Genomic DNA, 10,144 nt, shown 5'->3' on the forward strand with positions numbered 1-10,144 from the left:
GGCGATACGGTCGCGCTACTGTGTAAACCACCGATTGGATTCTGGATTATCATCGTTTCGCAATATCCATCTTCCTCGTCTTTCAGCGTGACGTCTTTCCCGCGGCGTCCCTCGATCGCTCCAGGCGGTTGCATCGATCCACCGAACTGTTCCGCGACTTTCGAAGGTGCCTTCCGCCGAAACGATATCACGCTGCTCGTATCCTCGAAAGATATTAACAAGACTGCGAACAGAATTCCTCGAGCGATCCCACGAGATGCCCAGATATTGGGATTTCGAGTGCCCTCTGGATTTGCATCGATCCGACAGGAACTGTGGATTTTAATTAGCCAAGGTAAACAGACAAGCTCGCGGGGAGTGTACACGCTAAAATTGCCGCTAATGACGTAAAATATTCTAATATGATTAGCAGATGCGCGGGGAATGCACGCTACCAATCAGTGGGCGTAGTCAAATGCAGATTTCGCTGAGCGAATGCTTAATCATCGCCACTTGTGTGCCTTATTTGTTTTTACTGGTGTCTTCGCGCGAGTTTGCCTGCAACGACTCGACACGCGCAATTTTATAGTATTAATCTCGCAAATATTGCTAGGATACCTCATCTGTTTTCTTCTAATCTCTCCTTGGCGAAACATATCATGATCATTAGATCTCTAGGTCTTATTAGGTAGTTTTAAATATAGTAGTATCTTGAGTTACCTAGACTGCAGCCTTATTGGGTCTAACAGAGAACGTCACCTAAGTTTCATCTTCTGATTTTGAAGAAACTTGGTACACGAATAGAACATCGAAAAGTATTGGACATGTATTTTTTTTAGTATAGGAGGACTTAATAGGAAGACGAAATTTGAGATATTTACGAAAACATGCTTCTCACCCCTTAAATAACAATATCAGCAGCTTAAAAAATACCTGTCTAATATTTTTCGATGTCTTCACTACTCGTATACCAAGTTTGATCAAACTCGGAAGATGACATCGAAACTTAGGTTAAGGCTATGTACTCTACATGCATATAGTACAGAGTGATTCTCTCGCTTGGAGGCTCAAAGGCAACGCCGTCGCAAAAACATAACAGCAGGACTCTATTGTGATACAAGAGACCCACAATGCGATGCCTTTGTGGGTGCAATGTTTTTGAATCTCCAGGGAAGACGATCACCCTGTATAACAAAGGATTACGCCCCCTAAATAAAGTAAATTAAACGAAATTAAATTAGATTAAACGAAATTAAATTAAATCAAATTAAATTAAATTAAATTAAAATGGATTAAACTAAACTGAATTAAATTAAATTAAATTTAATTTAAATCAGGGATTTGTCTTCAATCCATACGGGCGGAAATCTTCCCGTGACGGGCATTAAATCCTATTCGAAAGGCAATATGGAAATGCTTAAAGCACTTGTCAAGTTAGGCGAGGAAATGAGTGGCTCGTTAGTTGGGCGCTAGGTCGTCGAAGAATAGCGTGTACTTTAATCACGCCAATTAAGCGTACTTCCAATGAAGAACACGTGAACAAGGCATTGCTGTATGCCAACATTTATCCTTTGTACACATCAGATGGAACCCCAATTTTCTCTTCAAGATTTCTTCTTTAATAATCAATAACCTCATCCTGTACTCATTCAAACCTCGACCTCACTGACTCGTTCTTTATTCTTAAATGTCCTATTGTATTCTGTTCCTAAGGTCTTGTTGGATTCTAGGGCCTAGACCTATACCAATGGGACACCCGTTATTTCTTCCCTAACCTCCCAGTTTTGTTCACTATACCAAAGGAAAGAACTCATATGGCAACCCTGATGTGGATAGACATAAGCTGGGATATTAATATCACGACAAAGACCGCTAGAGCTACAAAGCGTGCAATTTTCGGGAGAGATGAAAATGCAAATGGCAATTTCGCTCTTTGAGAGCTCGTTCGATTACGACCAAAATCCCGACTCGAAATTCTGAAGTTAATTGCAACAGTCAACCTGGGGATCGGTGAACTTGAGAGGAATTCTCGTAGAAATTCTAGCCAGGCGAAGAGGGGTTAGAACACTTTGCTTTTCTTTCTCTCGAGGAAGGCGGAAGACAAATGTTGGGACAGAGGGCTTGGCGAAAATTTTCTAAAACTTTTAGGACGTGTGTCGAATCAATTTAGTTTCTCGAGAAGTGATTGCCAGCAGGACAGACTGACATGAAGTACCGCGAGGATAAAACGAGAGATGAAGGGGATCAGAGGGTAGACTGGAACGCAGCATCTGACGCAGGGTGCGCCATCAACTTGGAAGGAAGATATGTTAAACGCCAACTTCTGCTTGTGTGCACATCTTCCATATGCAGAGATGCTCGATGAATAATGCGAGGTAAAAAAGGAGGAACCACCCCTGCGAGAAGGCCATTTACTTGAGAGCAGGATTGAGCATGAAAATGTCACAAAATAATTTCCAATTTAGAAATGCCTCTCTTCTGAAGCGAAGTAAAGGGAGCTTTCAGTAAGAAAAATGAAACCACTCTTGTGTTAGATTAGTGTGATTATTAATGTAAAGGAGGTTCACGATTGGCCCTTTCTTTACGAAGGGTCCTGCAAATGCCTAATTTGAAATCGTGGTTACCTTTAATTGCCAAGAAAATCTGCGGGCACGAAAGGGAAAAGTTCGCTGAAAGAACATCTCTCTTGAGAAATCGAACAAAGTCCTTCGCAGAAGGATTAAACGTGTACAAAAAGCGGATTCGCTGAAACCCTAATGCGTAACGGTCCGCTCGTCGAGAGGGTTTTGTATCTTGCGAACAATAAGAAGCTTTATCTTTCAAAGTTTCAAAGCAGCCCAGAGAACTACTCAACTAATTACTTCTGAGCAGTTCGGTTTATTTAAAGTTCGTTTCAGACCGTGTAACGATTACAAACAACGGAGGGGAGTAAAAAGATTATAGCCACGAAACTGAACACGGAGCAGAGTAACCTATGAAAGTTCACAGAACCTTTGACCTGCCCCTTTTTCATTTCATTAATGCTTAATTACTCACTGAAGCCGACATACGTGCTGCATAATATTAAATTAAATTGAAATCGAGTGAAATTAGTTTGGCTAATTAAATGAAATATAATTATAAATGACTTATATGAATTCGAAATTAGAAATGGGATATTTTACCTTCTTAATAATCTTTAATTAATATCGGTAATTAATTCTTGACGTCCAGTAGTTAAGAGAAAACTAGTTTACCGATAGTCAAATTTCGTGCTACCAGCAGTGGCTAATGCTTTACATTCAGAGAAAGCAGGAAAATCGAATGAAATTTATGTAATTATTGATATTCTATATCTATTTATAATAAAATATTTAATAGGACTTTACTCTGTTAATATTTTTTGTTATTAGATAATAGGAAACTATTTTACCAATAGTCGAGAGTTTCATGTTACCTACAGTGACTAATGTTTTACCATCCACAGAAAACACAGAGTATGATTACCGTCTGAGGAGAAAGCAGATACATCGAATGAAACTTGTCGCATACTACAGATGTCGCATACATCATAAATCGATAAGAACGAAGTCTTGCAACTTCCTTTTGCTGTGTGTTCACATTCTGAGCTTACTCAATAATGTGCCCTTCCCAGTTTCCTATAAACTCCTAAACTTACTACAATCAGGTAAAATTGCATTCGAAATCACAGTGATAGAAGTGCTCAATCAAGCATTTAATGATTCCACTGCCGACAATGCAGTCGTGGCGAACACAACAAATGCGTTCTTTTTATATAGTTGCGTAAAACCGAAGGACGGCGTCTATCTAAAAATAGTCGAGCACGATCCGCTATCTCGTATTTCTCTCGACCAGGCAGCACTGAATCAGCGCCAGTTTACGGTTTCCCTTTTCCTCGCCGCCAGGCAGCCTCGAAAACTGCCACAGAAAGAAGAAACACTCCCACCACTGTATTACGTTTCTACAGTTTTTCATTCAAGGTCACCATTGACCCATCACGAATTCTGCTTGAGCTTCGATACCTTTTCGAACTGGGGAAGTCCTGCATACCTGCCAGTGGTTCTCATCGACAGTGCCGATAAATCGATACACGACGCAGGGACACAAATGCGCATTATTATACATACGTACCTCGCGCAAGAACAGAAACACCGACTAGTAAATACTTCATACAAATAGATAACAAACAATCAAGCGCGATAATTTTCTATTTATACGAAGCGAAAAAGTGGCGATAAGACAAGCAGCTTAACACGTTTCGAAAGGCAACATTATCGCGCAATTTTGCTAAATTACTTAACAACCAGCAGAATTACTGCAAACTGTTTATTCCCACCCTGATGACAGCAATCACTCCTGAACTTAACGCCAAGTGGAAGCTGAATTGTTTACAACAGAGCGCAGCTATTGATTTTTTCACGATACGTATCGAATTGCGTCTGCTGGGAGACCTGCAAAAGCAGCAACGGTTCGAAAGACGGTCTTCAGATTGGACGGTAGACTTTAGGGCTCGGTTACATGTACGCCAGACAACCGCGACCGGAAAGTGTATGTAGTAGTCACCGAGAGTCTTGGGGTAGGGCAGTGGAAATTTCCACTGTGCTCGCTGAGACGGTCAATACTCTCTCCGTGCCATAACGTGTGCCACACGAGGACCACCCGGGTTACAGGCAGTTCCAGCCTAGGTGGTCCATGAAACCGTGCCACTACGCGGCTGTGTGCTGGCATATGTAACTGGCAGAAGATAGAAGAGGGGTGACTCGGCCATTCAACATAGCTCTGTTTACGTAATTCTACGTGCTATATAATTTTAGTCACGGTTGAACTTGGGAGCACGATGATGAACACGATTCCCCTGGCGCGCAGCAGGCCGCTGGACATGTAACGGTCTCTAGGTTCTACCGAATGATATTGATTGCGCCGAGCTGCGTGTAATGAACTTGGAATGCGTCTACCAGCGAGATGAGTTCGGCTCAGGGAACAGGTTACGTTCGAATTAGCGGGATAATAAACATGGATGGGGAATAAGGGATCGCAAAATCGATGTTACAGTAGATCTAGGAATACGTGGAACTCTTAGAAGTAACGTCCAACGTAGTTCGTGGGCTAAATGGGTTAGAGGAGGATGGAAGAAAGGAGAGAAAGAGAAAATAGTTGACTATTTTATGCGTGTACCAGTTCTATTATACCCCATGCCAACTATCGTTGCTTTGCATCGCCAATAGAGAACTCTGGCTGGATAGGAATATAGAATCGACAGTAACACCATCTCGACGAGGCGGCGGGAATCGGAGTCAGACCGAGATCGGTAAATTTGACGAGTCATCGGTGGGTTTTTCACGCGGTTCGATAATTACGTTGTTGAACATGACCGACCTAAACGCTGCTTTTTGACTCGCTGTGTTATCCTACTGAAGCGCGATTTTTGGCAGCTGATAGGAGAAACCGTTGATCGATGTGCCAAATACTCTCTTTATCGTCCCCTATATGAGTAACGACGTTACGACTGAAAGTGTCGAAAGACATAACCCTACAGGTGATTCAAAATGTAATTCTAACCTCTGAAAAACGTCTATTCTGACAAGACAGAATCGAATTTCTTAACAAAATACCAAGAAATGAAGACAGTCCAGCGTGAATTACTTGCGTGCAATGTCAGTTGTTATTGTCACCAACGACCTCGACCAAAAAAGCAAAAATGCACGCGAAACGCTACTGAATGGAAAGTGCCACGTTGTTAATTGCGGCATAAAGGTCACAGGTTAACAAACGGCCAGGCAGGCGCCAGCTACTGTCGATCTAGTGATCGACGCAATTCATCGCATACCGAGTCTCGATGCGTGCTCAAACGAATCAGACACTCGAACCGATCAAGTGCATCGAATAAAAGCCAGAATTCTCATTGTGCCGAGTTACCAAAGATGTCACGAGGGTCTAGTTAGAAACGAAACAAATATGGCGAGTTGCTCGGTACATAAACACCGCCTGAGGATTTCAGGGAACCTCTGCCGTCGCGGGCGAGCGAGTAGCTGAATTGCAAAGAACGAAGCGGGTTCTACTCGCGTGAAATGGCCTGTAGACTGGTGGATTTCTCTTTTTCTACGGCGTTCTGCGAGCAAACGCGGAGGTACTCGCGGCGAAGAAACGGCAGCTAGCCAACAGTCACGTGACACAATTTGAGTGCAGCGAGAATCTTTAAATAACTGTCTGTGAGCACGAATGCTCGCTTCTTCCAGACTGTCTCCGCGTCCCGGTGGAATGCGACAGGGAGGATGTACCATCCTTTCTACTGTTGCCGAGCACGCTCGGATGCGGCGAGCGATGCTTCGTGCCGCTCCACGCTACGCGGAGTTGCTATCCGCGTGAGCGCGCGCGCGCGCGTTCACGGCGATATTTTGCTACGTTCGAAAATACCTTGATCCATTAATAATGCTTAATGCGCTAAATCCGTGCACGGCACGCGATACGCGATACTTCGGCGACGATTACATAAACGAAGACGACTTTGTCTTCGACGCATGCACGTATGACGACATTCCGATATCGTATCGGCTCTTACGCGCACACAGTGACTATAGCACGCGACTAGTGAGTTCAGCCTCGATTACTCGCACTGTTATCCATAGTTTTAGGTATTCATAGTGATGAAGATAATAGTACATTCACTGAAAGTCGAGCACGTGATTTAATCCTCGTACGACGAACGCAGGGTCACTTTGATCGTAAATACTGATGTCGTAAAAGTGTAATAAAATTTGTAAAAATTACATACAAAATACACTTATCTCGTGTATCAGGTGTATAGAAAATGAAAAAGAAATAAAGTGTACCTGGGATTTTTACATCAAATTCCTTCCCAAAACTAGTTGCTAGCAAACGTTACTAGTTACTAGCTGTTAAAACTAGCAATAGAAGCAATAGTTTCTTACAAGCGTCGAAAACCATTCACCTTAGAAGGATTGGTAATAGTTTAAAAGAACAAAAGGATGAATTCTTGAGAGAGTAGTCTAGCAGTAAAATTATTGAATCGGTTAATCGAGGTTTTTACTGTAGTGTAACAAAAAAATTGGATTCCTTGGAATTCTTGCTCTTCTAAATTTCTTAACTTCTTCGACTTTATTATCATCTAATTGCGGTCTAATTACAGTCTCCACATCAGGCGACTAACGTTCGCGATTATATAGCGAATGCCATAATTACAAATAATTGCGCCAGCGTATAATTGCACGAAACTAAGATGCTTCCTGAAATGTAAGCTACGCCATTGTGTTCACACACATACATCGCATACCGATACATGCTTGGCTCTGTGCAATTTGCGGGACATGAATACGCGTGCATTCGGACGTTCTGCTTATCGGTATTTCCGCTTAAAGACAAGCGATAGAGAAGATCGCGTACGATTCAATGGTCGTGTGAGCATAGAGAAATCTACGCCCTTTGCTAAACCGCGAGACGCCAGAATACCCCGCTACTTTTATAAATAAACGACGCGATCGTTTTTATCCTATTTTGTTCGCTGACATTTTGTTTATTTCTGTATTCGTTGTGAGCGAAAAGTCTACTGTAATTTGCATACTTCTGCTATATGTATCTTGCAAGATGCACATTTATTATAAGAAATAAAATAAATAAATTTATATCTATGAGTAGATAAATATTACTGATGATATTAGTAATGTGAGTATTACTAGACGAAATATGTTGAGTGGTCAAGAAAAAGATGTCAAGAAATTACTTTCACAAAAGTTACGAAACTTTCTATAGATTAGAATGTCTGAAAGGCATCATAAATAATATACAGAAATTTTGCTTAACAAATCTGTCCTTTTTTAATAGAAAATTAAATAAGTAATCCAGAAGAAATTACTTTGTTAAACAAAATCTAACCCAAATACTATGGTACTCTATTGTTTCCATTTTGACCATATAATGCTCCCATAATCAAAAATGGCTGACATAAGAAAAATGATACCTTAACCTTAGAGAACATGAAAAATGTCTCCTTTTCAAGTAACCTATTTTTTCCATCAAATATCTTAGATACACCATCAGTATTTTGACTTGCAGTACAAGATTGCATTTAAAAATTGTAAATGCAAAAATAACCTATCATGTTAATGTTACCTTTACTGATTATTTATCTTCTGGTCTTAATCTTTTTAATACTAAAGCTTTCTAGGATTAATAAATGAACTTTTTAATACCACTGACCCAAAACAGCCACTGGTGCTAAAAAGACGATTTCGTTGCCAGGAATACAGCTTTTCAATCGCGCTCTTCGTCTGTCGTTCACGGAGACGCTGCGCATTATACGTTTTGAAATATTTTTCACTGTTTTCTCACTTACCTGATCTCCACTATTCCTGCAATGGTTCATTTCCCGCGTTGTTTTATATTCAAACACGGCGAACGTTCACGCGGGCGAACAGAAGCACAACGATCGTGAACGAGCGCGGGAAGAACTCGAAGGTGCGCGTATGCACGATAAATCGCGCATAAGGGCTTCTTTCCAGCGCGCAGCGCGTCCACTTTTATCGCTCGAGCGGTACCCTGTCGGTAACTATGCACGTCAAATTTCTCGAAGAGCTTGAAATCATCCACAGATGTCATCAAGCTAATTGCTTCCAAATGCCAACAAACCCACGATCACAATAATTTCACAATAAATTTTCTATAAAAACTTATTAAACATGGCCGAGCGAGTGGTCCTCAAAATATTAATTCAACTGCAGCTACTATGTAGTACGATTTATTTACGGTGAGTGATTTCAATGCTCGTAGGATTGACAAGTATTTATAGAGTGTTTCAAACTTTCTTGCAAATTGAATGTATTAAAAGTCTTTTAATTATAGAAACCAGATAGGTATCACACAATGTTAACGCGACGAAGGACGAAGACGAACTGACAATGAGGTCTCCTTCAAGGGGACAAGGGTCTCAAAGTCATTGTTGATGGATTTGTGTAGTACAATGGTTCGACCAGATTTTATGGCCAGTAATCAGTGAAGCGTGAAGTTTCAGGGACTATTTGCTTTGAATCGCGGAAGGTCGTGGTCCCAGCGACATTCTTAAAGCGGAACCGCTAAACGAATAGCTAATACGCAATAGCGATTTAACAATTTTAGCATGTCCCTCGTCGCTAATTATTCTGCAAACAATTCCGCAATAACTTTTGCTCGCACGTCATCGAATTCGTGATCACTGAAGGTCGCTGATACGTTTGATTATTCAGCAAACTACTCTGTAATAATACTTTTTTAATTAGAAAAGTAGCCTGTTGGTATGTAGCTAGGTATACCATCGATGGAAGATGATAATTAACAGATAATCGACATGTAAATTTATAGTCGCATATTATTCTGGGTGGTCTAATAATAAGCGTCCCAGTGGAATAGAGTAAAACTGAACGCAAGAAGTTCGATCGATAACAATGTCCTTTGTTTAATAATTTATTTTAACAAAAAACGAGTATGTTAACATTTGTTTTCATGTAATTATAATAATTATCTTTGAAATACTATACTGCACCACATACAGTAAAAATATTTGTGTTTTTCTTATTTAAATACAGTAAATTCAAAAATGTTTTTTTTTAATTTAAAATAAATTAATAAATATAGATTTTTTATAGACATTTTATATTATATTACACACAAAATATATATGGAATATTCAATATGGTAGAGTCCTAGTTTAAAAAATTCAAACCTTCTGTCCTGAAGAATACATGAAGAGTAAAGGATTATAACAGTAGCTCACGAAACAGTCTTTCTGTACCCAGTAAACAAAGGGCCAATTACTTAAAGGACTCATAAAAGAGGGGTCAAGACTAAAGGACACGAATCGAGGGAAGTCTATTGTCCTCGAAACGAAGCAGGATGACTGAAACCCATTACTTAAGAGAATGACTTAATTAACCTTATCGTGTTCGGTTCCCAATCAAATTTATTGCAAAATGCAAAGTCGAGACGATAATATGCAAACATTTGACGTTAATCTCCGTGAAATGGGTTGACTACATGTCGCGGGCGCCAGGATGTCGCAACGACGTTCCTGCTATTGCGTCGTTCCTGTCCATCCAACTCTTTGACCAGGATCGATAGCGTGGGATAAGAACAATAACCGCTCTTGAGCATATGGTGCCTGCTACGATCTTTACTT

At 40.6% G+C, this 10,144-nt stretch overlaps 1 long non-coding RNA gene across 1 annotated transcript; it reads right to left on the reverse strand.

Moving 5' to 3' along the window:
- Nucleotides 1–4,412: 4,412 nt before the first annotated feature.
- LOC143181621 (uncharacterized) lies at nt 4,413–5,282 on the reverse strand. The gene is made up of 2 exons (XR_013002308.1): nt 5,155–5,282; nt 4,413–4,713 (listed from the first exon to the last, which is right to left on the reverse strand). It is a non-coding gene; the product is annotated as an uncharacterized LOC143181621 (long non-coding RNA).
- Between the last annotated feature and the right edge of the window lie 4,862 nt (nt 5,283–10,144).

The sequence above is a fragment of the Calliopsis andreniformis genome, chromosome 7 (assembly GCF_051401765.1).
Source record: "Calliopsis andreniformis isolate RMS-2024a chromosome 7, iyCalAndr_principal, whole genome shotgun sequence".
Lineage (NCBI taxonomy): Eukaryota > Metazoa > Arthropoda > Insecta > Hymenoptera > Andrenidae > Calliopsis > Calliopsis andreniformis.